Below are 15281 nucleotides of genomic sequence, written 5' to 3' on the forward strand. Positions count from 1 at the left end.
CTCCCAACCAGAGCTGATATCAACGCAGAGTGAAAACACATATTACAGGGTTTCAGTCTGTAGTAACTAGTCTGTTCTCCCAACCAGAGCTGATATCAACGCAGAGTGAAAACACATATTACAGGGTTTCAGTCTGTAGTAACTAGTCTGTTCTCCCAACCAGAGCTGATATCAACGCAGAGTGAAAACACATATTACAGGGTTTCAGTCTGTAGTAACTAGTCTGTTCTCCCAACCAGAGCTGATATCAACGCAGAGTGAAAACACATATTACAGGGTTTCAGTCTGTAGTAACTAGTCTGTTCTCCCAACCAGAGCTGATATCAACGCAGAGTGAAAACACATATTACAGGGTTTCAGTCTGTAGTAACTAGTCTGTTCTCCCAACCAGAGCTGATATCAACGCAGAGTGAAAACACATATTACAGGGTTTCAGTCTGTAGTAACTAGTCTGTTCTCCCAACCAGAGCTGATATCAAGGCAGAGTGAAAACACATATTACAGGGTTTCAGTCTGTAGTAACTAGTCTGTTCTCCCAACCAGAGCTGATATCAACGCAGAGTGAAAACACATATTACAGGGTTTCAGTCTGTAGTAACTAGTCTGTTCTCCCAACCAGAGCTGATATCAACGCAGAGTGAAAACACATATTACAGGGTTTCAGTCTGTAGTAACTAGTCTGTTCTCCCAACCAGAGCTGATATCAACGCAGAGTGAAAACACATATTACAGGGTTTCAGTCTGTAGTAACTAGTCTGTTCTCCCAACCAGAGCTGATATCAACGCAGAGTGAAAACACATATTACAGGGTTTCAGTCTGTAGTAACTAGTCTGTTCTCCCAACCAGAGCTGATATCAACGCAGAGTGAAAACACATGAGATTACAGGATTTCCGGACGACCAAGATACACTGGTTTAAAACGGCTGGTCTTAAAATACATTAAATGATTTTCAAATCCTCTTTCATGCCATCCTCGGTCTTTGTGTGCCATTTTAACATTCTCTCTCTCTCTCTCTCTCTCTCTCAATCCCTCAGTCTCTATCGCTCTCTTTTTCTCTCTTTCGCTTTCTCGCTCTCTCCCTCAATCTCTCTCGCTCGCTCTATTGCTCTCTCTCCCTCAATCGCTCTCTCTCCCTCAATCGCTCTCTCGCGCTCCCTCAATCTCTCTCTCGCGCTCCCTCAATCTCTCTCTCTCGCTCCCTCAATCTCTCTCTCTCGCTCCCTCAATCTCTCTCGCGCTCCCTCAATCTCTTTCGTGCTGGTGGACCATTCTTGATACACACGGGAAACTGTTGTGTGAACCCAGCAACATTGCAGTTCTTGACTCAAACCGGTGCGCTTGGCACCTACTAGCATACCTCGTTCAAAGGCCCTTAAATATTATGTCTTGCCCAGTCACCCTCTGAATGGCACACATACACAATCCATGTCTCAATTGTCTCACAGCTTAGAAATCCTTCTTTAACCTGTCTCCTCCCCTTCATCTACATGTCTCCTCCCCTTCATCTACATGTCTCCTCCCCTTCACCTACATGTCTCCTCCCCTTCATCTACATGTCTCCTCCCCTTCACCTGCATGTCTCCTCCCCTTCATATGCATGTCTCCTCCCCTTCATCTACACTGATTGAAGTGGATTTAACAAGTGACATCAATAAGGGTTCATATCTTTCACCTGGTCAGTCTGTTATTGAAAGAGCAGGTGTTCTTAATGTTTTGTCTAGTCAGGGATAGTAAATGATTGCTTTTGTTCCTGGTGTATGTGATGATGGTGGTCCTTGTGTGTCCCAAATGGCACCAGCCTTCACAGTGCACTTCACCTCTATGGGCCCTGGTCAAAAAGTAGTGCACTGCATCGAGGGTCGATGGTGCCGTTTGTGAGGGTACAGAGAAGGGTTGGCTCCGCGGTGAAGTTCATTAACGTGATGTATGGCCTTGTGTTCCTGGCAGGAAGAGTCATTAGAACTACACTGAACAAAGAAATAGACTCAACGTCCAATCAGTTCAAAGAGTTTTACAGTTCATGTAAGGAAATCAGTGAATTTAAATCCATAAACGAGGTCCTAATCTATGGATTTCACATGACTGGGAATACATTTGGTCACAGACACCTTTCAAAAAAACAATATGTGGGGGTGTGGATCAGAACACCAGTCAGTATCTGTTGTGACCATTTGCCTCATGCAGCGTGACACATCTCCTTCACATAGAGTTGATCAGGCTGTTGATTGTGGCCCGTGGAATGTTGTTGTCCCACTCCTCTTCAATGGCTTCACGAAGTTGTAACAGTTTGGGTCTAGAGGCAGGGCAGGGCAGGGCAGGATTGATTTAGGTCTATAACAGTTTGGGTCTAGAGTGTCACCCCGTTTGAAGAAGGGGATGACCGCGGCAGGTTTCCAATCTTTGGGGATCTCAGACGATACGAAAGAGAGGTTGCAACCATTTTTGTGGATAGTTTTAGAAAGAAAGGGTCCAGATTGTCTAGCCCGGCTGATTTGTAGGGGTCAGAATTTTGCAGAACATCAGCTGTCTGGATTTGGGTGAAGGAGAAATGATGGAGGCTTGGGCTAGTTGCTGCAGGGGGTGCATAGCTGTTGGCCGGGGTTAGCCAGGTGGAAAGCATGGCCAGCTGTAGAAAAATGCTTATTGAAATGATCGATTATCGTAGATTTATCAGTGGTGACGGTGTTTCCTAGCCTCAGTATAGTGGGCAGCTGCGAGGAGGTGCTCTTATTCTCCATGGACTTTACAGTGTTACCTAGCCTCAGAGCAGTGAGCAGCTGGGAGGAGGTGCTCTTATTCTCCATGGACTTTACAATGTTTCCTAGCCTCAGAGCAGTGAGCAGCTGGGAGGAGGTGGTCATATTCTCCATGGACTTTACAGTGTCCTAGCCTCAGAGCAGTGAGCAGCTGGGAGGAGGTGCTCTTATTCTCCATGGACTTTACAATGTTTCCTAGCCTCAGAGCAGTGAGCAGCTGGGAGGAGGTGCTCTTATTCTCCATGGACTTTACAATGTTTCCTAGCCTCAGAGCAGTGAGCAGCTGGGAGGAGGTGGTCTTATTCTCCATGGACTTTACAGTGTCCTAGCCTCAGAGCAGTGAGCAGCTGGGAGGAGGTGCTCTTATTCTCCATGGACTTTACAGTGTCCTAGCCTCAGAGCAGTGAGCAGCTGGGAGGAGGTGCTCTTATTCTCCATGGACTTTACAGTGTCCTAGCCTCAGAGCAGTGAGCAGCTGGGAGGAGGTGGTCTTATTCTCCATGGACTTTACAGTGTCCTAGCCTCAGAGCAGTGAGCAGCTGGGAGGAGGTGGTCTTATTCTCCATGGACTTTACAGTGTCCTAGCCTCAGAGCAGTGAGCAGCTGGGAGGAGGTGCTCTTATTCTCCATGGACTTTACAGTGTCCTAGCCTCAGTGCAGTGGGCAGCTGGGAGGAGGTGGTCTTATTCTCCATGGACTTTACAGTGTCCTAGCCTCAGAGCAGTGAGCAGCTGGGAGGAGGTGGTCTTATTCTCCATGGACTTTACAGTGTCCTAGCCTCAGTGCAGTGGGCAGCTGGGAGGAGGTGGTCTTATTCTCCATGGACTTTACAGTGTCCTAGCCTCAGAGCAGTGGGCAGCTGGGAGGAGGTGGTCTTATTCTCCATGGACTTTACAGTGTTTCCTAGCCTCAGTGCAGTGGGCAGCTGAGAGGAGGTGCTCTTATTCTCCATGGACTTTACAGTGTTTCCTAGCCTCAGTGTAGTGGGCAGCTGGGAGGTGGTGCTCCTATTCTCCATGGACTTTACAGTGTTACCTAGCCTCAGTGCAGTGGGCAGCTGAGAGGAGGTGCTCTTATTCTCCATGGACTTTACAGTGTTTCCTAGCCTCAGTGTAGTGGGCAGCTGGGAGGTGGTGCTCCTATTCTCCATGGACTTTACAGTGTTACCTAGCCTCAGTGCAGTGGGCAGCTGAGAGGAGGTGCTCTTATTCTCCATGGACTTTACAGTGTTACCTAGCCTCAGTGCAGTGGGCAGCTGGGAGGTGGTGCTCTTATTCTCCATGGACTTTACAGTGTTACCTAGCCTCAGTGCAGTGGGCAGCTGGGAGGTGGTGCTCTTATTCTCCATGGACTTTACAGTGTTACCTAGCCTCAGTGCAGTGGGCAGCTGGGAGGCGGTGCTCCTATTCTCCATGGACTTTACAGTGTTACCTAGCCTCAGTGCAGTGGGCAGCTGGGAGGAGGTGGTCTTATTCTCCATGGACTTTACAGTGTCCCAAAACATTTTGGAATTAGTGCTACAGGATGCAAATTTCTGTTTGAAAAAAGCTAGCCTTAGCTTTCCTAACTGACTGTGTATATTGGTTCCTGACTTCCCTGAAAAGTTGCATATCACGGGGGCTAGTCGATTCTAATGTGACTATGATGAGGTGTGGGCGTTACCCAGACATACAGAAACACTCACGTTACCCAGACATACAGAAACACTCACGTTACCCAGACATACAGAAACACTCACGTTACCCAGACATACAGAAACACTCACGTTACCCAGACATACAGAAACACTCACGTTACCCAGACATACAGAAACACTCACGTAACCCAGACATACAGAAACACTCACGTTACCCAGACATACAGAAACACTCACGTTACCCAGACATACAGAAACACTCACGTTACCCAGACATACAGAAACACTCACGTTACCCAGACATACAGAAACACTCACGTTACCCAGACATACAGAAACACTCACGTTACCCAGACATACAGAAACACTCACGTTACCCAGACATACAGAAACACTCACGTTACCCAGACATACAGAAACACTCACGTTACCCAGACATACAGAAACACTCACGTTACCCAGACATACAGAAACACTCACGTTACCCAGACATACAGAAACACTCACGTTACCCAGACATACAGAAACACTCACGTTACCCAGACATACAGAAACACTCACGTTACCCAGACATACAGAAACACTCACGTTACCCAGACATACAGAAACACTCACGTTACCCAGACATACAGAAACACTCACGTTACCCAGACATACAGAAACACTCACGTTACCCAGACATACAGAAACACTCACGTTACCCAGACATACAGAAACACTCACGTTACCCAGACATACAGAAACACTCACGTTACCCAGACATACAGAAACACTCACGTTACCCAGACATACAGAAACACTCACGTTACCCAGACATACAGAAACACTCACGTTACCCAGACATACAGAAACACTCACGTTACCCAGACATACAGAAACACTCACGTTACCCAGACATACAGAAACACTCACGTTACCCAGACATACAGAAACACTCACGTTACCCAGACATACAGAAACACTCACGTTACCCAGACATACAGAAACACTCACGTTACCCAGACATACAGAAACACTCACGTTACCCAGACATACAGAAACACTCACGTTACCCAGACATACAGAAACACTCACGATCCACGGCACAGCTCCTATATATCCCAGGGAGATGGTTTTCATGGAGATCTATTTTAATTAGATTGTGTTTTAATCCCTTATCCGTGTCAGTGGGGGACTGCTAGGTTTCATTGTCAATGTTCCCATCCTCTGAATGCACCATGACTGGCCCAAATGGGTCCGATATGGTTCTGGTCTAAAGTAGTGAACCCTGACTGGCCCAAATGGGTCCGATATGGTTCTGGTCTAAAGTAGTGAACCCTGACTGGCCCAAATGGGTCCGATATGGTTCTGGTCTAAAGTAGTGAACCCTGACTCGTCCAAATGGGACCCAATGTGGTTCTGGTCTAAAGTAGTGAACCCTGACTGGCCCAAATGGGTTCGAAATGGCTCTGGTCTAAAGTAGTGCGTTATATCCGGATTCATTTTGTAACCTTTATTTTGACAGGGGGTCAATGCTTTCTCTCTTCCAGATGAGCCCTGTGTAGTGGGGTCAATGCTTTCTCTCTTCCAGATGAGCCCTGTGTAGTGGGGTCAATGCTTTCTCTCTTCCAGATGAGCCCTGTGTAGTGGGGTCAATGCCTTCTCTCTTCCAGATGAGCCCTGTGTAGTGGGGTCAATGCTTTCTCTCTTCCAGATGAGCCCTGTGTAGTGGGGTCAATGCTTTCTCTCTTCCAGATGAGCCCTGTGTAGTGGGGTCAATGCTTTCTCTCTTCCAGATGAGCCCTGTGTAGTGGGGTCAATGCTTTCTCTCTTCCAGATGAGCCCTGTGTAGTGGGGTCAATGCTTTCTCTCTTCCAGATGAGCCCTGTGTAGTGGGGTCAATGCCTTCTCTCTTCCAGATGAGCCCTGTGTAGTGGGGTCAATGCTTTCTCTCTTCCAGATGAGCCCTGTGTAGTGGGGTCAATGCTTTCTCTCTTCCAGATGAGCCCTGTGTAGTGGGGTCAATGCTTTCTCTCTTCCAGATGAGCCCTGTGTAGTGGGGTCAATGCTTTCTCTCTTCCAGATGAGCCCTGTGTAGTGGGGTCAATTCTTTCTCTCTTCCAGATGAGCCCTGTGTAGTGGGGTCAATGCTTTCTCTCTTCCAGATGAGCCCTGTGTAGTGGGGTCAATGCTTTCTCTCTTCCAGATGAGCCCTGTGTAGTGGGGTCAATGCTTTCTCTCTTCCAGATGAGCCCTGTGTAGTGGGGTTAATGCCTTCTCTCTTCCAGATGAGCCCTGTGTAGTGGGGTCAATGCTTTCTCTCTTCCAGATGAGCCCTGTGTAGTGGGGTCAATGCTTTCTCTCTTCCAGATGAGCCCTGTGTAGTGGGGTCAATGCCTTCTCTTTTCCAGATGAGCCCTGTGTAGTGGGGTCAATTCCTTCTCTCTTCCAGATGAGCCCTGTGTAGTGGGGTCAATGCTTTCTCTCTTCCAGATGAGCCCTGTGTAGTGGGGTCAATGCCTTCTCTCTTCCAGATGAGCCCTGTGTAGTGGGGTCAATGCTTTCTCTCTTCCAGATGAGCCCTGTGTAGTGGGGTCAATGCTTTCTCTTTTCCAGATGAGCGCTGTGTAGTGGGGTCAATGCCTTCTCTCTTCCAGATGAGCCCTGTGTAGTGGGGTCAATGCTTTCTCTTTTCCAGATGAGCCCTGTGTAGTGGGGTCAATGCCTTCTCTCTTCCAGATGAGAGCTGGTATGATACTATACTGTGTGTTGTGGTCTCTACAGTAGACACTAGACTAGAGGAGCTGGTATGATACTATACTGTGTGTTGTGGTCTCTACAGTAGACACTAGACTAGAGGAGCTGGTATGATACTATACTGTGTGTTGTGGTCTCTACAGTAGACACTAGACTAGAGGAGCTGGTATGATACTATACTGTGTGTTGTGGTCTCTACAGTAGACACTAGACTAGAGGAGCTGGTATGATACTATACTGTGTGTTGTGGTCTCTACAGTAGACACTAGACTAGAGGAGCTGGTATGATACTATACTGTGTGTTGTGGTCTCTACAGTAGACACTAGACTAGAGGAGCTGGTATGATACTATACTGTGTGTTGTGGTCTCTACAGTAGACACTAGACTAGAGGAGCTGGTATGATACTATACTGTGTGTTGTGGTCTCTACAGTAGACACTAGACTAGAGGAGCTGGTATGATACTATACTGTGTGTTGTGGTCTCTACAGTAGACACTAGACTAGAGGAGCTGGTATGATACTATACTGTGTGTTGTGGTCTCTACAGTAGACACTAGACTAGAGGAGCTGGTATGATACTATACTGTGTGTTGTGGTCTCTACAGTAGACACTAGACTAGAGGAGCTGGTATGATACTATACTGTGTGTTGTGGTCTCTACAGTAGACACTAGACTAGAGGAGCTGGTATGATACTATACTGTGTGTTGTGGTCTCTACAGTAGACACTAGACTAGAGGAGCTGGTATGATACTATACTGTGTGTTGTGGTCTCTACAGTAGACACTAGACTAGAGGAGCTGGTATGATACTATACTGTGTGTTGTGGTCTCTACAGTAGACACTAGACTAGAGGAGCTGGTATGATACTATACTGTGTGTTGTGGTCTCTACAGTAGACACTAGACTAGAGGAGCTGGTATGATACTATACTGTGTGTTGTGGTCTCTACAGTAGACACTAGACTAGAGGAGCTGGTATGATACTATACTGTGTGTTGTGGTCTCTACAGTAGACACTAGACTAGAGGAGCTGGTATGATACTATACTGTGTGTTGTGGTCTCTACAGTAGACACTAGACTAGAGGAGCTGGTATGATACTATACTGTGTGTTGTGGTCTCTACAGTAGACACTAGACTAGAGCTGGTATGATACTATACTGTGTGTTGTGGTCTCTACAGTAGACACTAGACTAGAGGAGCTGGTATGATACTATACTGTGTGTTGTGGTCTCTACAGTAGACACTAGACTAGAGCGGGTATGATACTATACTGTGTGTTGTGGTCTCTACAGTAGACACTAGACTAGAGGAGCTGGTATGATACTATACTGTGTGTTGTGGTCTCTACAGTAGACACTAGACTAGAGGAGCTGGTATGATACTATACTGTGTGTTGTGGTCTCTACAGTAGACACTAGACTAGAGCTGGTATGATACTATACTGTGTGTTGTGGTCTCTACAGTAGACACTAGACTAGAGGAGCTGGTATGATACTATACTGTGTGTTGTGGTCTCTACAGTAGACACTAGACTAGAGGAGCTGGTATGATACTATACTGTGTGTTGTGGTCTCTACAGTAGACACTAGACTAGAGGAGCTGGTATGATACTATACTGTGTGTTGTGGTCTCTACAGTAGACACTAGACTAGAGCTGGTATGATACTATACTGTGTGTTGTGGTCTCTACAGTAGACACTAGACTAGAGGAGCTGGTATGATACTATACTGTGTGTTGTGGTCTCTACAGTAGACACTAGACTAGAGGAGCTGGTATGATACTATACTGTGTGTTGTGGTCTCTACAGTAGACACTAGACTAGAGCTGGTATGATACTATACTGTGTGTTGTGGTCTCTACAGTAGACACTAGACTAGAGGAGCTGGTATGATACTATACTGTGTGTTGTGGTCTCTACAGTAGACACTAGACTAGAGGAGCTGGTATGATACTATACTGTGTGTTGTGGTCTCTACAGTAGACACTAGACTAGAGGAGCTGGTATGATACTATACTGTGTGTTGTGGTCTCTACAGTAGACACTAGACTAGAGGAGCTGGTATGATACTATACTGTGTGTTGTGGTCTCTACAGTAGACACTAGACTAGAGGAGCTGGTATGATACTATACTGTGTGTTGTGGTCTCTACAGTAGACACTAGACTAGAGCTGGTATGATACTATACTGTGTGTTGTGGTTTCTACAGTAGACACTAGACTAGAGGAGCTGGTATGATACTATACTGTGTGTTGTGGTCTCTACAGTAGACACTAGACTAGAGGAGCTGGTTTGATACTATACTGTGTGTTGTGGTCTCTACAGTAGACACTAGACTAGAGGAGCTGGTATGATACTATACTGTGTGTTGTGGTCTCTACAGTAGACACTAGACTAGAGGAGCTGGTATGATACTATACTGTGTGTTGTGGTCTCTACAGTAGACACTAGACTAGAGCTGGTATGATACTATACTGTGTGTTGTGGTCTCTACAGTAGACACTAGACTAGAGGAGCTGGTATGATACTATACTGTGTGTTGTGGTCTCTACAGTAGACACTAGACTAGAGGAGCTGGTATGATACTATACTGTGTGTTGTGGTCTCTACAGTAGACACTAGACTAGAGGAGCTGGTATGATACTATACTGTGTGTTGTGGTCTCTACAGTAGACACTAGACTAGAGGAGCTGGTATGATACTATACTGTGTGTTGTGGTCTCTACAGTAGACACTAGACTAGAGAGCTGGTATGATACTATACTGTGTGTTGTGGTCTCTACAGTAGACACTAGACTAGAGGAGCTGGTATGATACTATACTGTGTGTTGTGGTCTCTACAGTAGACACTAGACTAGAGGAGCTGGTATGATACTATACTGTGTGTTGTGGTCTCTACAGTAGACACTAGACTAGAGGAGCTGGTATGATACTATACTGTGTGTTGTGGTCTCTACAGTAGACACTAGACTAGAGGAGCTGGTATGATACTATACTGTGTGTTGTGGTCTCTACAGTAGACACTAGACTAGAGGAGCTGGTATGATACTATACTGTGTGTTGTGGTCTCTACAGTAGACACTAGACTAGAGGAGCTGGTATGATACTATACTGTGTGTTGTGGTCTCTACAGTAGACACTAGACTAGAGGAGCTGGTATGATACTATACTGTGTGTTGTGGTCTCTACAGTAGACACTAGACTAGAGGAGCTGGTATGATACTATACTGTGTGTTGTGGTCTCTACAGTAGACACTAGACTAGAGGAGCTGGTATGATACTATACTGTGTGTTGTGGTCTCTACAGTAGACACTAGACTAGAGGAGCTGGTATGATACTATACTGTGTGTTGTGGTCTCTACAGTAGACACTAGACTAGAGGAGCTGGTATGATACTATACTGTGTGTTGTGGTCTCTACAGTAGACACTAGACTAGAGGAGCTGGTATGATACTATACTGTGTGTTGTGGTCTCTACAGTAGACACTAGACTAGAGCTGGTATGATACTATACTGTGTGTTGTGGTCTCTACAGTAGACACTAGACTAGAGCTGGTATGATACTATACTGTGTGTTGTGGTCTCTACAGTAGACACTAGACTAGAGGAGCTGGTTTGATACTATACTGTGTGTTGTGGTCTCTACAGTAGACACTAGGCTAGCTAACCTAGATTCAGCTTAGCTAACCTACCAAGTCGCTCTCTCTCCCAGGGGCTGGCAGGAGGTCACATGGCTTCAGCAGAAGTGGCCGACTAATTTATGACTAATCTTGTGCCTAAATCACAGCCCTGTCCCCAGGCTTCTCCTCTCACCCCAGCCCTTGTCCTTGCTCTCTCCTTGACCCAACCCTCTGCTCTACTCTCCTCTCAGTATTGTCCCCAAGCTATATAATGGACTGTCCTTACTGCTGCCCCCCCCCTCTCTCAATAAAACCATGACTGGGCAGTTTCCTCTGTTCTCCTATCATGTTATAATCAGGATGTAGAGTCTCTGTTTAACCCCTGATGTCATCCTCCAGTCCTGTCATTTAGCCCTCTCTTAATAAAACCATGACTGGGCAGTTTCCTCTGTTCTCCTATCACGTTATAATCAGGATGTAGAGTCTCTGTTTAACCCCTGATGTCATCCTCCAGTCCTGTCATTTAGCCCTCTCTTAATAAAACCATGACTGGGCAGTTTCCTCTGTTCTCCTATCACGTTATAATCAGGATGTAGAGTCTCTGTTTAACTCCTGATGTCTCCCTCCAAGTCCTGTCATTTAGTCTGGTCTTACTGTTAGACAGTTCACATTACAGTTGACTGCAATACCTTTCTCAGACACACATCAAAGTGAATAGAATGTAGTCCTTCCTGGAAAGACCTCTTTATATCTGACCAGAGTCTGATCCACTAGATGGAGAGGGTGTAGTCTGATTTAAAGCCTACTTGAGATGGTGTAGTCTGATTTAAAGCCTACTTCAGACTGTGTAGTCTGATTTAAAGCCTACTTGAGACTGTGTAGTCTGAGTTTTAAAGGGGACAGTCACCAAGTGTGTGTGGGGACAGTCACCACGTCTGTGTGGGGACAGTCACCCTTCCCTGTCTCCTCTTGAGTGGTTCAGTGCCTGTCTTGTAGACCCCCGGGGATGCTGGATAAACAACAGACCTGTAGACCCCCGGGGATGCTGGGTAAACAACAGACTACCAACAGACCTGTAGACCCCTGGGGATGCTGAGTAAACAACAGACATGTAGACCCCCGGGGATGCTGGGTAAACAACAGACTACCAACAGACCCCCGGGGATGCTGGGTAAACAACAGACTACCAACAGACCTGTAGACCCCCGGGGATGCTGGGTAAACAACAGACTACCAACAGACCTGTAGACCCCTGGGGATGCTGAGTAAACAACAGACATGTAGACCCCCGGGGATGCTGGGTAAACAACAGACTACCAACAGACCCCCGGGGATGCTGGGTAAACAACAGACTACCAACAGACATGTAGACCCCCAGGGATGCTGGGTAAACAACAGACTACCAACAGACCTGTAGACCCCCGGGGATGCTGGGTAAACAACAGACCTGTAGGCCCCCGGGGATGCTGGGTAAACAATAGACTACCAACAGACTCGCCAGTGATCTTTAAAGGTCCAGCTGGTTTTATCTCTTTATCAAATCATTTCTGGGTAACAATGAAGTCGCTTACTGGGATTGTTTTCCATTAAAATGGTCAAAAATAAATAAAAATAGCTTCTTAGCAAAGAGACATTTCTCAATCAAGAATCTAGCTGGGACTGTCTGGGTGTGGTCTGAGTGGGGAGGAGACAACGGAAAACTAGCTGTTATTGGCAGAGAGGTTTTAGAACTCTCTCTGATTGGTCTATTAACTAATGTCACCAGGCAGGCCAAAACTCAGATGGACATTTCAGGTGGTCTTTTCAAACAGCTTTTACAGTATCAGGAAGTGATCATCGTTTACACATTTTCTCAGGATTATTCCAACCTCAAAGTGTTGAAATATCTATAAAACACAGAAAAAGCATGTTTGTCTGCATTGGGCCTTTACCACACACACACACACACACACACACACACACACACACACACACACACACACACACACACACACACACACACACACACACACACACACACACACACACACACACACACACACACACACACACACACACACACACACACACACACACACACACACACACACACACACACACACACACACACACACACACACACACACACACACACACACACACACACACACACACACACACACACACACACACACACACACACACACACACACACACACACACACACACACACACACACACACACACACACACACACACACACACACACACACACACACACACGCACCACTTACCTGTAAATTATGCATGCGCTGTTCCGACACGTGTCACAGTTGGCCGTGTCCTGTCCGGTTCGATAGGAGAGGCTGAGGAGAGGGAGAGAGGGGGAGGATAGGAAAGAAAGGGGGAGAGAGGTAGAAAAGAGGAGAGGGAGAAAGGGGGAGAGAGAAAGGGGGAGAGAGAGAGGAGGAGAGAGGGAGAAAAGAGGAGAGGAAGAGAGGAGAGGAGATGAAAGGGGGAGGAGAGGAGAGAGGGAGAAAAGAGGAGAGGGATAGAGGAGAGGAGATGAAAGGGGAGAGAGAGAGGGAGGAGAGAGAGCGAGAAAGGGGGAGAGAGAGAGGGAGGGAGAGAGGAGGAGAGGAGAGAGGGAGAAAAGAGGAGAGGGAGAGAGGAGAGGAGATAAAAGGGGGGAGAGAGAGAGGGGGAGGAGAGGGAGGGAGAGAGGAGGAGAGAGGGAGAAAAGAGGAGATTGAGAGAGGGGGGGAGGAGAGGAGAGAGGGAGGAAAGAGGAGAGGGAGAGGAGATGAGAGGGGGAGAGAGAGAAGAGAGGAGATGAATGAACAATCACAGGTTTGTTAGCCGTTCCCTCCTCGTCTGTCTGTCTCATCTGTTCTTCCTCATTAACAGAACGTGAACATGGACCTGAATAGACAGAGGTGTGTGTTCCATCCCTGATAAAGCTCTTTGTATGGACGGAGGTTCTGTCCCTTTAGCTGAGGCCTTGTCTGATCCTGGGCTGAAGTGATGGCTCGGCATTTATGCGTATGCGTGTGCGTGTGCGTGCGTGCGTGCGTGCGTGCGTGCGTGCGTGTGTGTGTGTGTGTGTGTGTGTGTGTGTGTGTGTGTGTGTGTGTGTGTGTGTGTGTGTGTGTGTGTGTGTGTGTGTGCCCACGCTGTGGAGGTCTGAAATGTTGTCGGACAATTATTGTCGTGCAAATCACTGTCGGTCTCAGGACAATTAACACGAAGATGATTTAGTATCTCCGGTTCTTCCACTCGTTGCCTCCAAACCACCCAGAACTTAACATCTAATACAGGCTAATACATATAGCCTACACCATCACAATAAACCCATGTAATATAGTCTACACCATCACAATAAATCCATGTAATATAGTCTACACCATCACAATAAACCCATGTAATATAGTCTACACCATCACAATAAACCCATGTAATATAGTCTACCTACACCATCACAATAAATCCATGTAATATAGTCTACACCATCACAATAAACCCATGTAATATAGTCTACACCATCACAATAAACCCATGTAATATAGCCTACACCATCACAATAAACCCATGTAATATAGTCTACACCATCACAATAAACCCATGTAATATAGTCTACCTACACCATCACAATAAACCCATGTAATATAGTCTACACCATCACAATAAACCCATGTAATATAGTCTACCTACACCATCACAATAAACCCATGTAATATAGTCTACACCATCACAATAAACCCATGTAATATAGTCTACACCATCACAATAAACCCATGTAATATAGTCTACCTACACCATCACAATAAACCCATGTAATATAGTCTACACCATCACAATAAACCCATGTAATATAGTCTACACCATCACAATAAACCCATGTAATATAGTCTACACCATCACAATAAACCCATGTAATATAGTCTACACCATCACAATAAATCCATGTAATATAGTCTACACCATCACAATAAATCCATGTAATATAGTCTACACCATCACAATAAATCCATGTAATATAGTCTACCTACACCATCACAATAAATCCATGTAATATAGTCTACACCATCACAATAAATCCATGTAATATAGTCTACACCATCACAATAAATCCATGTAATATAGTCTACACCATCACAATAAACCCATGTAATATAGTCTACACCATCACAATAAACCCATGTAATATAGTCTACACCATCACAATAAACCCATGTAATATAGTCTACACCATCACAATAAATCCATGTAATATAGTCTACACCATCACAATAAACCCATGTAATATAGTCTACACCATCACAATAAACCCATGTAATATAGTCTACACCATCACAATAAATCCATGTAATATAGTCTACACCATCACAATAAATCCATGTAATATAGTCTACACCATCACAATAAACCCATGTAATATAGTCTACCTACACCATCACAATAAATCCATGTAATATAGTCTACACCATCACAATAAATCCATGTAATATAGTCTACACCATCACAATAAACCCATGTAATATAGTCTA

The 15281-nt window shown here is 45.7% G+C and overlaps 1 protein-coding gene across 1 annotated transcript in view; it reads left to right on the plus strand.

Annotated features, from left to right (window-relative positions):
- Window positions 1-15281, plus strand: part of LOC124018336 (dedicator of cytokinesis protein 1-like) — a 338789-nt gene that overhangs the window by 242860 nt on the left and 80648 nt on the right.

This window comes from Oncorhynchus gorbuscha, unplaced genomic scaffold (genome assembly GCF_021184085.1).
Source record: "Oncorhynchus gorbuscha isolate QuinsamMale2020 ecotype Even-year unplaced genomic scaffold, OgorEven_v1.0 Un_scaffold_480, whole genome shotgun sequence".
NCBI lineage: Eukaryota > Metazoa > Chordata > Actinopteri > Salmoniformes > Salmonidae > Oncorhynchus > Oncorhynchus gorbuscha.